Source organism: Arachis stenosperma, chromosome 2 (assembly GCF_014773155.1).
Source record: "Arachis stenosperma cultivar V10309 chromosome 2, arast.V10309.gnm1.PFL2, whole genome shotgun sequence".
Lineage (NCBI taxonomy): Eukaryota > Viridiplantae > Streptophyta > Magnoliopsida > Fabales > Fabaceae > Arachis > Arachis stenosperma.
The window spans coordinates 35,758,412-35,775,790 of record NC_080378.1 but is presented as its reverse complement, the minus strand read 5'-3'; the positions used below and the strand labels follow the sequence as shown (position 1 = coordinate 35,775,790).

Sequence of the window (17,379 nt, the reverse complement as noted above, 5' to 3'; positions counted from 1 at the left end):
CACCCTAGGCTACTAGTTCTCTATATATAGGACCTTTTACTATTGTATTAAAAAAAATCTTCGGATCTTTGGAATCTTTTGTTCTGGAGATCTTTTAATCACTTTGGGAGGCTGGCCTCACGGCCATGCCTAGACCTTGTTCTTATGTATTTTCAACGGTGGAGTTTCTACACACCATAGATTAAGGTGTGGAGCTCTGCTGTACCTCGAGTATTAATGCAATTACTATTGTTCTTCTATTCAATTCCGCTTGTTCTTTGTCCAAGATATCACTTGCTCTTCAACTTGATGAATGTGATGATCCGTGACACTCATCATCATTCTCACCTATGAACAAAGTGACTGACAACCACTTTTTCTATAAGCATACAAGGCTCTAGTGTTTATCTCTTAGATTCCTGATGCACGATGCATGGTTGATCGCCTGACAACCGAGTGCTCGCCTGACAACTGAGCCAGCCATTCCGTGAGATCAGAGTCTTCGTGGTATAGGCAAGAACTGATGGCGGCATTCAAGAGAATCCGGAAGGTCTAACCTTGTCTGTGGTATTCTGAGTAGGATTCAATGATTGAATGACTGTGACGTGCTTCAAACTCCTAGCAGGCGGGGCGTTAGTGACAGACGCAAAAGAATCACTGGATTCTATTCCGGCCTGACCGAGAACCGACAGATGATTAGCCATATGCTGTGACAGAGCATAGGAACATTTTCACTGAGAGGATGGGAGGTAGCCACTGACAACGGTGAAACCCTTGTATAAGCTTGCCATGGAAAGGAGTAAGAAGGATTGGATGAAGACAGTAAAAAAGCAGAGAGACGGAAGGGAAAGCATCTTCATACGCTTATCTGAAGCTCTCACCAATGATATACATAAGTACCTCTATCTTTATCTTTATGTTTCATTCATATATCATCTATACCCATTTGAGTCTGCCTGACTAAGATTTACAAGGTGACCATAGCTTGCTTCATACCAACAATCTCCGTGGGATCGACCCTTACTCGCGTAAGGTTTATTACTTGGACGACCCAATGCACTTGCTGGTTAGTTGTGCGGAGTTGTGATAGAGAGTTGAGATTGCAATGAGCGTACCATGTTGATGGCGCCATTGATGATCACAATTTCGTGCACCAAGTTTTTGGCGCCGTTGCCGGGGATTGTTTTGAGTATGGACAACTGACGGTTCATCTTGTTGCTTAGATTAGGTATTTTTCTTCAGAGTTCTTAAGAATAAATTCTAGTGTTTCATGATGATCTGTTGAAGTCTGGCTGGCTGAGAAGCCATGTCTAATCTTATTGGACCGAGGTTTCAACTTATCATCACAAGAGCTTGTTGATTTCTATCAATTTTGCTGTTGGAGTAATGATCTGCTAAGGCTTGGCTGGCCATTGGCCATGTCTAGTGTTTTGGACCGAAGCTTTCTTTGAAAGCTTGGCTGGCTGTGAAGCCATGTCTAATTCCTGGACCGGAGTCTTAGACTAACATTGCAATGATTCCTGGAATCCAAATTGAGAATTCTGAAACCTTTATTTTCTATTTCCATATAATTTTCGAAAAAAGCACAAAAAAAATTATAAAAATCATAAAAACCAAAAATATTTTATGTTTCTTGTTTGAGTCTAGTGTCTAATTTTAAGTTTGGTGTCTTGCATGCCTTGTTTATTTGATCTTGGTTCTATTTTCAAGTCAATAGTACAGGGAACTGAAGATTCAAAACATGCAGCAGAGGAATTACACAGAAAAAGCTGGGCGTTCAAAACGCCCAGTAAAGAAGGACAGACTGGCGTTTAAACGCCAGCCAGGGTACCTGGTTGGGCGTTTAACGCCCAAAAAGGTAGTGCATTGGGCGTTAAACGCCAGAATGTGCACCATTCTGGGCGTTTAACGCCAGGATGGCACAAGGGGGAGGATTTTGTTTTCAAAATCAATTTTTTTTCAAGTTTTCAAAGTTTTTCCAAATCAAATCTTTTTCAAATCATATCTTTTCAATCAAATGTTTTCAAAATCAATTTTTTTCCTTTTTCAAAGATACTTACTAACAATTAATGATTTGATTGAACATTTTAAGTATGTTGCCTTTTCTGTTGAGAAAGGTTTAATGTTTGAATCATATCTTTTCTTGTTAGGCAAGTCATTAATTTTTAAAATCAAATCTTTTTAAAATTGTTTTCAAATCATATCTTTTCAATCATATCTTTTTAAAAGCATAATTTTTTTATCATATCTTTTTAATCACATCTTTTTCAAAACAGTTTTTAATCATATCTTTTTTATTTCTAATTTCAAATATCTTTTTCAAAAATTACTTGATTCCTTTCCCACTCTTGATTTTCGAAAATTAATTAAATTTTTTTTAAAAATGTTTTCAAAATATTTCACTTGATTTTCGAAAATTTCTTCCTCTCTTCCCACATCCTTCTATTTATGGAGTACCACTCCTTCTCAATGCACAATTCGAACTCTATCTAATTAAGTTCGAATTCTCTACTTCTTCCTTCTATGTTTTTGTTCCTCTGACACCTCAAGGAATCTCTATACTGTGACATAGAGGATTCCACATTTTCTTGTTCTCTTCTCCTTCATATGAGCAGGAACAAAGACAAAGGCATTCTTGTTGAAGCTGACCCTGAACCTGAAAGGACCTTGAAGCGAAAGCTAAGAGAAGCTAAGGCACAACTCTCTGTAGAGGACCTAACAGAAATATTCAAAGAAGAACCCATGGCAGCCGAAAACAACAACAACAACAATGCAAGGAAGGTGCTGGGTGACTTTACTGCACCTACTCCCGAGTTCTATGGGAGAAGCATCTCTATCCCTGCCATTGGAGCAAACAACTTTGAGCTTAAGCCTCAATTAGTTTCTCTAATGCAACAGAATTGCAAGTTCCATGGACTTCCATTGGAAGATCCTCATCAGTTCTTAGCTGAATTCTTGCAAATCTGTGACACTGTCAAGACTAATGGGGTTGACCCTGAGGTCTACAGACTTATGCTATTCCCTTTTGCTGTAAGAGACAGAGCTAGGACATGGTTGGACTCACAACCTAAAGAAAGCCTGGACTCATGGGAAAAGCTAGTCAATGCCTTCTTGGCAAAGTTCTTTCCACTTCAAAAATTGAGTAAGCTTAGAATGGAAGTCCAAACCTTCAGATAGAAGGATGGAGAATCTCTCTATGAAGCTTGGGAAAGATACAAACAATTAATCAGAAAATGTCCTTCTGACATGCTTTCTGAATGGAGCATCATAGGTATTTTCTATGATGGTCTCTCTGAACTATCCAAGATGTCTTTGGATAGCTCTGCTGGAGGATCTCTTCATCTGAAGAAGACGCCTACAGAGGCTCAAGAGCTAATTAAAATGGTTGCAAATAACCAATTCATGTACACTTCTGAAAGGAATCCTGTGAACAATGGGACAAATCAGAAGAAAGGAGTTCTTGAGATTGATACTCTGAATGCCATTTTGGCTCAGAATAAGATATTGACTCAACAAGTCAATTTGATTTCTCAAAGTCTGTCTGGAATGCAAAATGCACCAAGCAGTACTAAGGATGCTTCATCTGAGGAAGAAGCTTATGATCCTGAGAATCCTTCAATGGAAGAGGTGAATTACCTGGGAGAACCCTATGGAAACACCTATAATTCTTCATGGAGAAATCACCCAAATTTCTCATGGAAGAATCAAGAGAGACCTCAACAAGGTTTTAACAATAATGGTGGAAGAAACAGGTTTAGCAATGGCAAGCCTTTTCCATCATCTTCTCAGCAACAGACAGAGAGTTCTAAGCAGAACCCCTCTGACTTAGCAACCATGGTCTCTGATCTAATCAAAACCACTCAAAGTTTCATGACTGAAACAAGGTCCTCCATTAGAAATTTGGAGGCACAAGTGGGACAGCTGAGCAAGAAAGTTACTGAACTCCCTCCTAGTACTCTTCCAAGCAATACAGAAGAAAATCCAAAAGGAGAGTGCAAGGCCATCAACATGGCCGAATTTGGAGAGGAGGGAGAGGAAGTGAACGCCATTGAGGAAGACCTCAATGGGCATGCACTGACCTCCAATGAGTTCCCTAATGAGGAACCATGGGAATCTGAGGCTCAAAATGAGACCATAGAGATTCCATTGGACTTACTTCTGCCTTTCATGAGCTCTGATGAGTATTCTTCCTCTAAAGAGGATGAGTATGTCACTGAAGAGCAAGTTGCTAAATACCTTGGATCAATCATGAAGCTAAATGACAAGTTATTTGGAAATGAGACTTGGGAGGATGAACCTCCTTTGCTCACCAAAGAACTGGATGACTTGTCTAGGCAGAAATTACCTCAAAAGAGACAAGATCCTGGGAAGTTTTCCATACCTTGTACCATAGGCACCATGACCTTCAAAAAGGCTCTGTGTGACTTAGGGTCAAGTGTAAACCTCATGCCTCTCTCTGTAATGGAGAAGCTAGGGATCTTTGAGGTACAAGCTGCAAGAATCTCATTAGAGATGGCAGACAATTCAAGAAAACAAGCTTATAGACTTGTAGAGGATGTTTTGGTGAAGATTGAAGACCATTACATCCCTGCTGATTTCATAGTCCTAGAGACTGGGAAGAGCATGGATGAATCCATCATCCTGGGCAGACCCTTCCTAGCCACAGCAAAGGCTGTGATTGATGTTGATAGAGGAGAACTACTCATTCAAGTGAATGAAGAATCCTTTGTGTTTAAGGCTCAAGGATATCCCTCTGTCACCATGGAGAGGAAGCATGAAGAGCTTCTCTCAAATCAGAGACAAACAGAGCCCCCACAGTCAAACTCTAAGTTTGGTGTTGGGAGGCCACACCCAAACTCTAAGTTTGGTGTTGAACCCCCACATTCAAACTCTAAGTTTGGTGTTGGGAGGTTCCAACATTGCTCTGAGCATCTGTGAGGCTCCATGAGAGCCCTTTGTCAAGCTACTGACATTAAAGAAGCGCTTGTTGGGAGGCAACCCAATGTTACATTTTATCTATTTTCTTTTGTTATTTTATGTTTTTTGTAGGTTGATGATCATGAGAAGTCACAAAATCAAGTGAAAAAGCAAAAACAGAATGAAAAACAGGAAGAAAAACAGCACACCCTGGAGGAAGAACTTACTGGCGTTTAAACGCCAGTAAGGCTAGCAGGTGGGCGTTTAACGCCCAGTCTGGCACCATTCTGGGCGTTTAACGCCAGAAAGGGGCACCAGACTGGCGTTAAACGCCAGAAAAGAGCAAGAACCTGGCGTTAAATGCCAGGAATGGGCACCAGCCCGGCGTTTAACGCCAGAAATGGCTCAAAACGTGATTTTGCATGCCATTTGGTGCAGGGATGACTTTTCCTTGACACCACAGGATCTGTGGACCCCACAGGATCCCCACCTACCCTACCACTCTCTCTCTTCTTCACCCATTCACCAATCACCTCAACACCTCTTCCCCAAAAACCCTTCACCTATCAAATCCCATCTTTCTCTTCACCACTCACATCCATCCTTCATAAAACCCCACCTACCTCACCCTTCAAATTCAAACCACTTTCTCTCCCAAACCCACCCATACATGACCGAACCATGAGCCCTCCCCTCTCCTATATACCCTTCTTCACCCCTTCATTTTCACACAACCTAAACACCACTTCTTCCCCTCTTTGGCCGAACACTGAGCCACTCCCTTCTTCCTCATTTCTTCTTCTTCTACTCTCTTCTTTCTTCTTTTGCTCGAGGACGAGCAAACCTTTTAAGTTTGGTGTGGTAAAAGCATTGCTTTTTGTTTTTCCATAACCATTTATGGCATCCAATGCCGGAGAAACCTCTAGAAAGAGAAAAGGGAAGGCAAAAGCTTCCACCTCCGAGTCATGGGAGATGGAGAGATTCATCTCAAGGGTGCATCAAGACCACTTCTATGAAGTTGTGGCCTTGAAGAAGGTGATCCCCGAGGTCCCTTTTTCACTCAAAAAGAGTGAATATCCGGAGATCCGACATGAGATCCGAAGAAGAGGTTGGGAAGTTCTTACCAACCCCATTCAACAAGTCAGAATCTTGATGGTTCAAGAGTTCTATGCCAATGCATGGATCACCAAGAACCATGATCAAAGTGTGAACCCGGATCCAAAGAATTGGCTTAGTATGGTTCGGGAGAAATACTTGGATTTTAATCCGGAAAATGTGAGGTTGGCATTCAACTTGCCTATGATGCAAGGAGATGAACATCCTTACACTAGAAGGGTCAACTTTGATCAAAGGTTGGACCAAGTCCTCACTGACATTTGTGAAGAGGGCGCCCAATGGAAGAGAGATTCAAGAGGGAAGCCGGTTCATTTGAGAAGACATGACCTCAAACCCGTGGCTAGAGGATGGTTGGAGTTTATTCAACGCTCAATCATTCCCACTAGTAACCGGTCCGAAGTTACTCTAGACCGGGCCATCATGATCCATAGCATCATGATTGGAGAAGAAGTAGAAGTTCATGAGGTTATAGACCAAGAACTCTATAAGGTGGCGGACAAGTCCTCTACCTTAGCAAGGTTAGCCTTTCCTCATCTCATTTGTCACCTCTGTTATTCAGTTGGAGTTGACATAGAGGGAGACATCCCCATTGATGAGGACAAGCCCATCACTAAGAAGAAGATGGAGCAAACAAGAGACCCCTCTCATCATGAGATCCCTGAGATGCCTCAAGGGATGCACTTTCCTCCACAAGACTATTGGGAGCAAGTTAACACCTCCCTAGGAGAATTGAGTTCCAACATGGGACAACTAAGGGTGGAGCACCAAGAACACTCCATTCTCCTCCATAAAATTAGAGAAGATCAAAGAATCATGAGAGAGGAGCAACAAAGACAAGGAAGAGACATTGAGGAGCTCAAGCACTCCATAAGGCCTTCAAGAGGAAGAACAAGCCGCCATCACTAAGGTGGACCCGTTCTTTAATCTCCTTGTTCTTTATTTTCTTGTTTTTCGAAAATTATGCTTTATGTTTATCCATGTTTGTGTCTTATGATCATTAGTGTCTATGCCTTAAAGTTATGAATGTCCTATGAATCCATCACCTTTCTAAAAAAAAAAAAAAACAATGTTCTTAATTGAAAAAGAGAAGAATTGCATGAATTTTGAATTTTATAACAGTTTAATTATTTTGATGTGGTGGCAACACTTTTGTTTTCTGAATGTATGCTTAAACAGTGCATATGTCTTTTGAATTTGTGGTTCATGAATGTTGGCTCTTGAAAGAATGATGAAAAAGGAGACATGTTACTGAGGATCTGAAAAATCATAAAAATGATTCTTGAAGCAAGAAAAAGCAGTGAATACAAAAAAAAAAACGAAAAAAAAAGGGGAGAAAACGAAAAAGAAAGAAAAAGAAAGAAATAAAGTTGTGATCCAAGGCAAAAAGAGTGTGCTTAAGAACCCTGGACACCTCTAATTGGGGACTCTAGCAAAGCTGAGTCACAATCTGAAAAGGTTCACCCAATTATGTGTCTGTGGCATGTATGTATCCGGTGGTAATACTGGAAGACAAAGTGCTTTGGGCCGCGGCCAAGACTCAATAAGTAGCTGTGTTCAAGAATCATCATACTTAACTAGGAGAATCAATGACACTATCTGGATTCTGAGTTCCTAAAGAAGCCAATCATTCTGAATTTCAAAGGATAAAGTGAGATGCCAAAACTGTTCAGAGGCAAAAAGCTAAAGTCCCGCTCATCTAATTAATACTGATCTTCATAGATGTTTTTGGAATTCATTGCATATTCTCTTCTTTTTATCTTATTTGATTTTCAGTTGCTTGGGGACAAGCAACAATTTAAGTTTGGTGTTGTGATGAGCGGATAATTTGTACGCTTTTTGGCATTGTTTTTAGTATGTTTTTAGTAGTTTGAGTTGAGTTTTTAGTATATTTCTATTAGTTTTTAGTTAAAATTCACTTTTCTGGACTTTACTATGAGTTTGTGTGTTTTTCTGTGATTTCAGGTATTTTCTGGCTGAAATTGAGGGATCTGAGCAAAAATCTGATTCAGAGACTGAAAAGGACTACAGATGCTGTTGGATTCTGACCTCCCTGCACTCGAAGTGAATTTTCTGGAGCTACAAAAGCCGAATTGGCGCGCTCTCAACGGCGTTGGAAAGTAGACATCCTGGGCTTTCCAGCAATATATGATAGTCCATACTTTGCCCAAGATTTGATGGCCCAAACCGGCGTTCAAAGTCACCCACAGAATTCCCAGCGTTAAACGCCGGAACTGGCACTAAAATGGGAGTTAAACGCCCAAACTGGCATAAAAGCTGGCGTTTAACTCCAAGAAGAGTCTCTACACGAAATGCTTCATTGCTCAGCCCAAGCACACACCAAGTGGGCCCGGAAGTGGATTTTTATGTCATTTACTCATCTCTGTACACCCTAGGCTACTAGTTCTCTATATATAGGACCTTTTACTATTGTATTAAAAAAAAATCTTCGGATCTTTGGAATCTTTTGTTCTGGAGATCTTTTGATCACTTTGGGAGGCTGGCCTCACGGCCATGCCTAGACCTTGTTCTTATGTATTTTCAACGGTGGAGTTTCTACACACCATAGATTATGGTGTGGAGCTCTGCTGTACCTCGAGTATTAATGCAATTACTATTGTTCTTCTATTCAATTCCGCTTGTTCTTTGTCCAAGATATCACTTGCTCTTCAACTTGATGAATGTGATGATCCGTGACACTCATCATCATTCTCACCTATGAACAAAGTGACTGACAACCACTTTTTCTATAAGCATACAAGGCTCTAGTGTTTATCTCTTAGATTCCTGATGCACGATGCATGGTTGATCGCCTGACAACCGAGTGCTCGCCTGACAACCGAGCCAGCCATTCCGTGAGATCAGAGTCTTCGTGGTATAGGCAAGAACTGATGGCGGCATTCAAGAGAATCCGGAAGGTCTAACCTTGTCTGTGGTATTTTGAGTAGGATTCAATGATTGAATGACTGTGACGTGCTTCAAACTCCTAGCAGGCGGGGCGTTAGTGACAGACGCAAAAGAATCACTGGATTCTATTCCGGCCTGACCGAGAACCGACAGATGATTAGCCATATGCTGTGACAGAGCATAGGAACGTTTTCACTGAGAGGATGGGAGGTAGCCACTGACAACGGTGAAACCCTTGCATAAGCTTGCCATGGAAAGGAGTAAGAAGGATTGGATGAAGACAGTAAGAAAGCAGAGAGACGGAAGGGAAAGCATCTTCATACGCTTATCTGAAGCTCTCACCAATGATATACATAAGTACCTCTATCTTTATCTTTATGTTTCATTCATATATCATCTATACCCATTTGAGTCTGCCTGACTAAGATTTACAAGGTGACCATAGCTTGCTTCATACCAACAATCTCCGTGGGATCGACCCTTACTCGCGTAAGGTTTATTACTTGGACGACCCAGTGCCCTTGCTGGTTAGTTGTGCGGAGTTGTGATAGAAAGTTGAGATTGCAATGAGCGTACCATGTTGATGGCGCCATTGATGATCACAATTTCGTGCACCAGGGACCGACATGATGAGGTTGGCCTCCCACGAACAAGTTATAAAAAGTAATCCCTGAAAGAGATCTGACAAAAGTCTAAAAAAGAGGATTACTAGAAATAACTTATAAAGGACCGACATGATGAAGTCGGCCCCCCACAAACAAGTTATAAAAAGCAATCCCTAAAGGAAACCTGACAAAGGTCCAAAAAGAGGATTACTAGAAATAACTTCAAACTGAAGCAAGGAAGTCGACATACAAGTTGGACCCAACATCTGCAACCTCAAAAAGAATCAAGCCACAAGTATGAAAATACAAGGGCAATCCAAAGAGGTCGGGCAATAAGGTTCCAACACTCTCAAAAACCTAAAAAGGTACCAGACAGATGCAGACAAACGTGTCATAAAAAGCACAAGTTATAATAACAAACTAAAGAGGCCACTAAAATCAGCCCCAAGAGCTCGAAAACTACTTTATTTTTCAAAATAAAGTTGCTAAACAAGAAACTAAGAAAGTAGCAGAAAGTCAGAACCACCATTTACAAAATATAAAAAGTTCAAAAAGCCCACAGGCTGGGCTATCTACACAAACATTCAGAATAATCATTAAGGATCCAAAGGCTTCCCAGCGGCATCAACACGGGGTGAAGGAGGACGAGTCTGAAGAGGCACCGCATCCACTTCCCATCATCCCGGTTCAAGATTTGATAATCAGGTTCTAACTCAAGATGACCAACCTCAGCTGAAGGAGTTAAAGAGGTCGGCGCAACAGAGGTTTTTGTGGCAGGCATTGAAGGAGGGACGACATCATCATCATCAAGGTCATCATGAACGATTTTACCATCTTTCATGACGTTGTCCAAGCTGAAGAGAGTAAGGTCGAGCTCGGGTGCAAGAACCCAAACCTGCTCCTTCAGGTTCTCATAAGCAGCATTTACACTGCCTACAAAGTGACCCTGAAGCTCGGCATAATCAGCTCGAGCAGAATCTAAATCATCCCTGAGACGCATCATCTCCCTATAGGTTGTGACATAGCTCTCCTTGTGCTTCAACGCCGTGTCTTCAGCCAACCTCACAAAAGCCGCCAAGGCAATAAAACTAGCCTTTTTTCCCTCCAACTCCTTCTCCAGCTTAGTCACTTTCACTTCGAGCTCCTCCTTTAAACCCTTCATCCGGTCGAACTCTGACTTAGCCTCCTCCATAAAGGCTTTTGTAGCATGAATGGGAAGATCTTGAGCAGTCCGATATAAAGCCGCATCCATGTGTGCCATCTTAACGCTGCTCCGAGTAATAAAATCCAAATGGCGAAGAAGAGAAACATCATCAGTAGGCGTAGTACCATAAGGACCAATTTGCTGGTCCATAAACTCGACGGCGTCAAAGTCGGGGGCATCAAGGTTAAAAGGCTCGTCTATTTTTTGCTTTTTCGGAGGAGGAGCACCGGTAGAAGAAGAGGTAGCAGCAGAAGCCTATGAAGGATCGGCCAAACAAACCCGAGGAGTACAGATCATCCTCCTCGGTCCAGGAGAGCTCGGAACAGATGGCTTCGACAAAACCTGAGAGGACCCCTCCCCAGCCACCTTGGCTGGGACATTCTGAGCCACAGTAGCCTTCCTCGCCTTCTTAAAGGCCTTCATCGAGTCATTATTTTTGGCCATCTCTGAAAAATAAAATACAACAGTTTACAAGCCAGAAAAAAAACCAGAAAACAAAACAAAAACATATCAATTTATAATACCCAGCATAGTGCGGATTAGGGACAGATCCCCCAAAAATTTCTTGGTTTCAAGATGGGGAGGCTCCCCCCAAATATCCTCCAAGACAGCCACAAAAGCCTGCTCAACCTCGTCCAACATTTCCCAAGTGTACCTAGACACCACTACGTTCTTCTTCCATTCTAAAGGGAAACGGGGCTCGCCATTCTCATCCAAAAAGAAAGGACGAGCTCCTTCAACAGCTCGGATCTTAAAGAAGTAATTCTTAAAATCCCAGAAGGACTCATCATATATGAAAAAAACTTTATGTCCTTGGGCTGACCTAAAAGAAATCCAAGAAGATTTCTTTTTGGTAGTCCCAGGCTTGGTCAACACAAACAGATACCGAAAAAGAGTTTGAGAAGGCGTAACACCAAATTCGTGACAAACCAACTGAAAAATCTTAATGAAACCCCAAGAATTCAGATGAAGCTAAGATGGGGCTACATTACAAGACCATAACAGGTCGGTCTCAAAAGAAGTAAAGGGAAGGGTGATGTTCATCTGGCTAAAGAAGAAATCATATGCATAAAAGAATGGACGCTCCCCCTGGGTCGGAACAAGAAAGCAGGCCTTTCATCAGAATCAGGTGCTACCAATTCATAGTTGCTTTCTTGATTCTCACTACTACATATTCGATGATGTTTCCTAAGCTCCACACAGAATTCCGAATTAGCTAGAGATACACACAGCAACACAAGGGAGTCCAACCAGTCGGACATCCCCTCAGGAACCTTAGAAGACGCCTCGACAATATTTTTGAGAGAAGAAATGGCCAACTAATCCTACAAACAAGAAAAAGAAATGGATTACTAACCCAAAAACAAGCTCGGGCGATATTGAAACAACTCGAACAATATGATCCAGAGCAATACAAACAGTAAAAGAAAAGCCCCAAGACACACACCAAGGTCAAGGGGCATCCTTTAGAGGCAGTAACATAGAGCGGAAGACTCAAGAAAACCCACAGAAGCTAAAATAACCTAGCAAAAGACTCTTAAGCAAAAAGGACGTAAATCAGAGCAAGATCACCAAGAAAACCATCAAAAGCTACCACAACAGAAGATACTTTCTTTCAATCAACAACCCAAAGAGAAAAATGGATTAAGCTGCCTCTTAACTATAGTTTCAGTCTACAAAAACTATCAAGCAACAAAATATACCAAGGAAAAATCTTCAAAGACGTAACCTTTCCCAGAATCAAACAAGCCATTATCCCAACAAAAGCTACAAAATCAGAGGGCAGTAAAGCATGCAAAGCCCTAAAAAGCCTCAATCAAGAGAAATACTAGCAGTACGCATAAAGACAAAAATACATCACAGTGACGAACAAGCACAAAAGTACAAAAGATTTAAGCTTTCCAACATACAAGCAGAATCAAAGTTTTACCAAAAAATAATAAGAACAACAAAAAGAAGAACCAACCTGAACAAAGAAGAAAACTTCGAAGAGATTGAAGACGGAGACACAGAATCGCCTTTTCGAGCAACGAACAACACCAAATGACGTCGCAGAAAGAAACGCGCAAATGCAAGTCCCAGGCAAAAACTAAAAGTGGGAAAAAAGGGAGGAAGTTACAACAAAGAAACAGGGAAGAGAAACCGTTTTTTTAGAAGTTCATAATGAAAAAAAGAAACGGAACATTAAAAGTATTAATGAGGTTATTGATGTGCGGAAAACGATCCGACACAAAACTCACCGGCAAGTGCACCAGGTCGCATCAAGTAATAATAACTCACGGGAGTGAGGTCGATCCCACAGGGATTGAAGGATTGAGCAATTTTGGTTTAGTGGTTAATTTAGTCAAGCGAATCAAGATTTGGTTGAGTGATTTGTGATTTGCAGAAATTAAATTGCATTGAAAGTAAAGGGAATGTGTAAATTGCATGAAATTAAAGAGGGCAAGAAATTAAAGTGCTGAATCTTAAAGAACAAGAAATTAAATGGCAGAAACTTAGAACACAAGAAATGTAAATTGCAGAATATTAAATTGCAAGAAATGTAAATGGCTTGAATTGTAAAGGGAATTGGGAGTTGGATTTGCAGAAATTAAACAAGGAAAAGTAAATTGCAACAAACAGAGAAAATAGAAGATGACTTGGAGTTAATCGGATCTAAAACAAAAATGTAAATGAACATGAAGAGCATCAAACAGAGAATGTAATATTGAAATTTAGATCTCAGGACCCAAGAGACTAGATAACCAAGTCTAGATCTCAATGCCTTCCTAGATCCAACAAGAACAATTGCAAAGGAAATGAAGAATTGTAAATTTCAAAGAAAGTAGAAGAGGAAGCAATTAATCAGAAACGGAAATTCAATTATGCAGTGAACTGAAACAGGGAGATCCAAGGATGAGATTGAAACAGAATTTCTTCAATTCTCCAACCCAAGATCCAAGACAATTGTAATTGAAATTGAAAGCAAATAAACTAAGAGGAAGAGAAGTGAATTCTCCTTCCCCGAGACTAAGAAACTCCAAATCACTCAATACCCAAAAGCTTTCCTAAAACTATTCTGAAAACTCAAAGAGAAAGCTCAAAAGAAAAAAAAAGCCAGAATAACTTGAATTCTATCCTATTTATACACTTTCTTCAAATGATCTTCAAGCCTTGAGTTGGGCCTTTGCTCTTGGTGGACTTGGGTTGGGAGAGGCCTTGGTTGATTGCTCTTGGAGTTTGGAGAGGAATCAAAGTGAACCAATTGAACCGGGTTGGAGTTTTGCAAAAGTTTGAGTAAAAGTTTGAGTAAAAGTTTGAGGCAAACTTTTACTCCAACTTTTCATATCAGCTCCCTCCTTTTGCTGATACCAACGTTGGTGCAAAAGTTAGGGGTCTAACTTTTGCTCCAACGTTGGCCTCCTCATGTGCACCCATGGCGCCAACGTTAGCCCAAAAGTTAGAGGCTAACGTTGGCACAAACTTTTGCTCCCCCTTTTTGATTCTCATGCGCCAACGTTAGCCTAAAAGTTAGAGGCTAACGTTGGCGCAAACTTTTGGTGCCCAGGGAGAAATTCTCATGCGCCAACGTTAGCCTAAAAGTTAGAGGCTAACGTTGGCGCAAACTTTTGGTGCCCCAGGGAGTATTTTCATGTGCCAACGTTAGCCCAAAAGTTAGGGGCTAACGTTGGGGCAAACTTTTCACCCAAAAGTTTGTGCAAAAGTTTGAGGCTAACTTTTGGTCAAACTTTTTGTCCTCTCTTCCTCCTAGCCATTCCTTCTTGCTTCAACCTTTCTCCAAGCTTTCTTCACCTATCATTAATCAACCAAACACATCAAAGCTATGCTCAAAATCATGAGATATTCATTCTTTCACAATATGTAACAAATATAGCATAAAACCTCATGAAATTGCATTAATTCATCTATGGTCGATTCAATCAAAGGAAGCATGAAAATCTACCCAACTTGGCTTGCTTAGAGCTCAAGAAAGTGCATAATTCAAGTGAAAACAAAAGAAAAAGACTAGTGAAACTAGGCTAAGATGACTTGTCATCACAACACCAAACTTAAAGCTTGCTTGTCCCCAAGCAAGAAATGAATTATTAAGAAGAAAGAATGAAATGGATTAAGATGTTCATGCTAGCAGAGTATTATTGGTAGTTCATGGGGTTTTGTGTGGATATGCAAACACTCACTTCTTATTGACTCTTAGGCCTAGAAAGTCTCCTTCAAGCTTCAAGTACCATACTGCTATGACCTCTCATTATTCCTTTATCCTTGGCTATTACTTTGTTCAAAAGCTTTATTTGAGTGTCATGTGTAGCAAGTTCTTTTTCTTTTCTTTAAACTTGACACATTATTCACCACAGACACTTGGCTCACATTCCTTCTTAAAACATTGATGCCCAGCACCTCTTTGGGTTACTAAATGCCTTGTAGTTAGGTTGCTCTTGATGGTGGACTTTCAGCTGATGATCCCGGATTAGTTAATCCAAGTCACCAAGTGTTGATGCACTCCGAAGAGCTTACTAATCCAAGCAGATCCTAGTATAAAGACACCACAGGCATATATTTTAAGGTTCAAGCTATTGGTGTCCAGCTTTGTTTCTTTTTGTTCTGCCACTTTTTTGGCTATCTCTTTTCTTTCTTTCTTTTTGTTTTTCTTTCTAACCAAGGATTTTTATTTAATTGAAATTCATAGACAGTAGGTCACTTTAAACTTGGAAGGAGATATCCTAGCTCTTTATTCACTAAAAGTGAACTATTATACAATCACACACATACCACCACTTACTTTTATTATACTTCTATCTGACAGAGACTATCTTACTTCACATTCAAACATTTCTTTTATTGAATTAAAGATGCAGGGGGCAAAACATGCTTTTAGTCAAGTGGAAGTAAACACACAAGCACATACTTAAACTAGCTCACTTATTTTAAAAGAAAATTGAATCTGTTTGAACTAAGTGAACACTTTAACAGAACATAACTCAAAACATTTCTCAACAGCAAAGGTTAAGTATAGATACAACCTATTGGTTTGCAGTTCTTTTGTTCTTCCTTCTGTTGTGCCCCTTTTTGAGTCATGATGCATAATGTCTTCAATTGGTAGTTAATTCCCAGACTTAATTCCTTGCTACTTCCTCTGATTCAACAGTTTAACTCTGGGCAAACTTTTATGTTCTTGCTAAAGGTTATAAAGTTAGGACTAAAAAGCAGTTATATGGTTGAATAATCTGTTTGATTGCTTGAAACTAGCAATGTGCAAGAAGTTAGAATGTGTTTCTGAATGAGGTCTTGGTGGAACACCAAACTTAGAATCCTATATTCTCCCTTAAATTGTTTTTGGTGTGCAACACCAAACTTAGTTCCTTGCAATACATATCAATTATTCAACACTTCTATTGAAAAAGCTATGAAAAGAAAACTACCTCAGGTTGGGTTGCCTCCCAACAAGCGCTCTTTTATTGTCACTAGCTTGACATCTTTCAATTCTTTTCAAGAGGGTTGTAGGTTCTGGACCTCTTTTTCCTTATCCCATTGTCCTCCCAAGTACAACTTTGCTATGTGACCATTCACTATGAATTGATTCTTTGTTGCCTCATCAAGCAGTTCAATACTCCCATAGGGAAAAACCTTTGTCACCAAGTATGGCCCAGTCCACTTAGACCTTAGTTTGCCAGGGAAAAGTTTAAGCCTTGAATTGTACAGGAGCACTTGCTGTCCTGGCTTGAATTCCTTCTTTGTGATCTTCTTGTCATGCCACCTCTTAGCTCTCTCCTTGTATATATTGGCACTTTCATAAGCGTCTAGCCTGAATTCATCTAACTCATTTAGTTGTAACAGCCTTTTCTCTCCTGTAGCTTGGGGATCAAGGTTGAGGAGTTTAGTGGCCCAAAAAGCTCTGTGTTCGAGCTCTACAGGGAGGTGGCAGGATTTGCCATACAAAAGCTGAAAGGGTGACTTGCCAATAGGAGTTTTAAAAGCTGTCCTATATGCCCACAATGCATCCTCTAGCTTTCTAGCCCAATCTTTTCTCGTGATTCCCACTATTTTCTCTAGGATCTTCTTTAATTCCCTATTTGCCAGTTCAGCTTGGCCGTTAGTCTGAGGGTGGTAGGGTGTGGCTACCTTATGGACTACTCCATATTTGTGGAGGAGTTTTTCCATCTGTTTGTTGCAAAAGTGACCACCACCATCACTAACAAGCCCCTTGGGCACTCCATATCTTGTAAAAATGTGTTTTTTAAGGAATTGGAGGACGATTTGTGCGTCACAGGTAGTTGTGGCTATGGCTTCCACCCACTTTGAGACGTACTCCACTGCTACTAAGATGTATCTGAAAGAATAGGAAGGGAAAAAGGGTCCCATGAAGTCAATTCCCCATAGGTCGAACAATTCTAATTCCAAGATGAAGTTTTGAGGCATCTCATTCCTTCTTGTTAATCCTCCTGCTTTCTGACATTCATTACATTGGTGAACATATTCTCTGGCATCCTTGAAGATGGTTGGCCAATAGAAGCCACTCTGCAGTACTTTTGCAGCTGTTTTTTCTGGGCCAAAGTGTCCACCATAAGCTGAACCATGACAATGCCACAAGATGTCCCTTATTTCACTCTCGGGAACACACCTTCTGATTACTCCATCAGAGCATCTCTTGAACAGGAA

General features: G+C 40.7%; 1 non-coding gene across 1 annotated transcript; it reads right to left on the bottom strand.

The window, feature by feature from the left end:
• Positions 1-3,123: 3,123 nt before the first annotated feature.
• Positions 3,124-3,231, bottom strand: LOC130964561 (small nucleolar RNA R71). The gene has a single exon (XR_009080650.1). It is a non-coding gene; the product is annotated as a small nucleolar RNA R71 (small nucleolar RNA).
• Between the last annotated feature and the right edge of the window lie 14,148 nt (positions 3,232-17,379).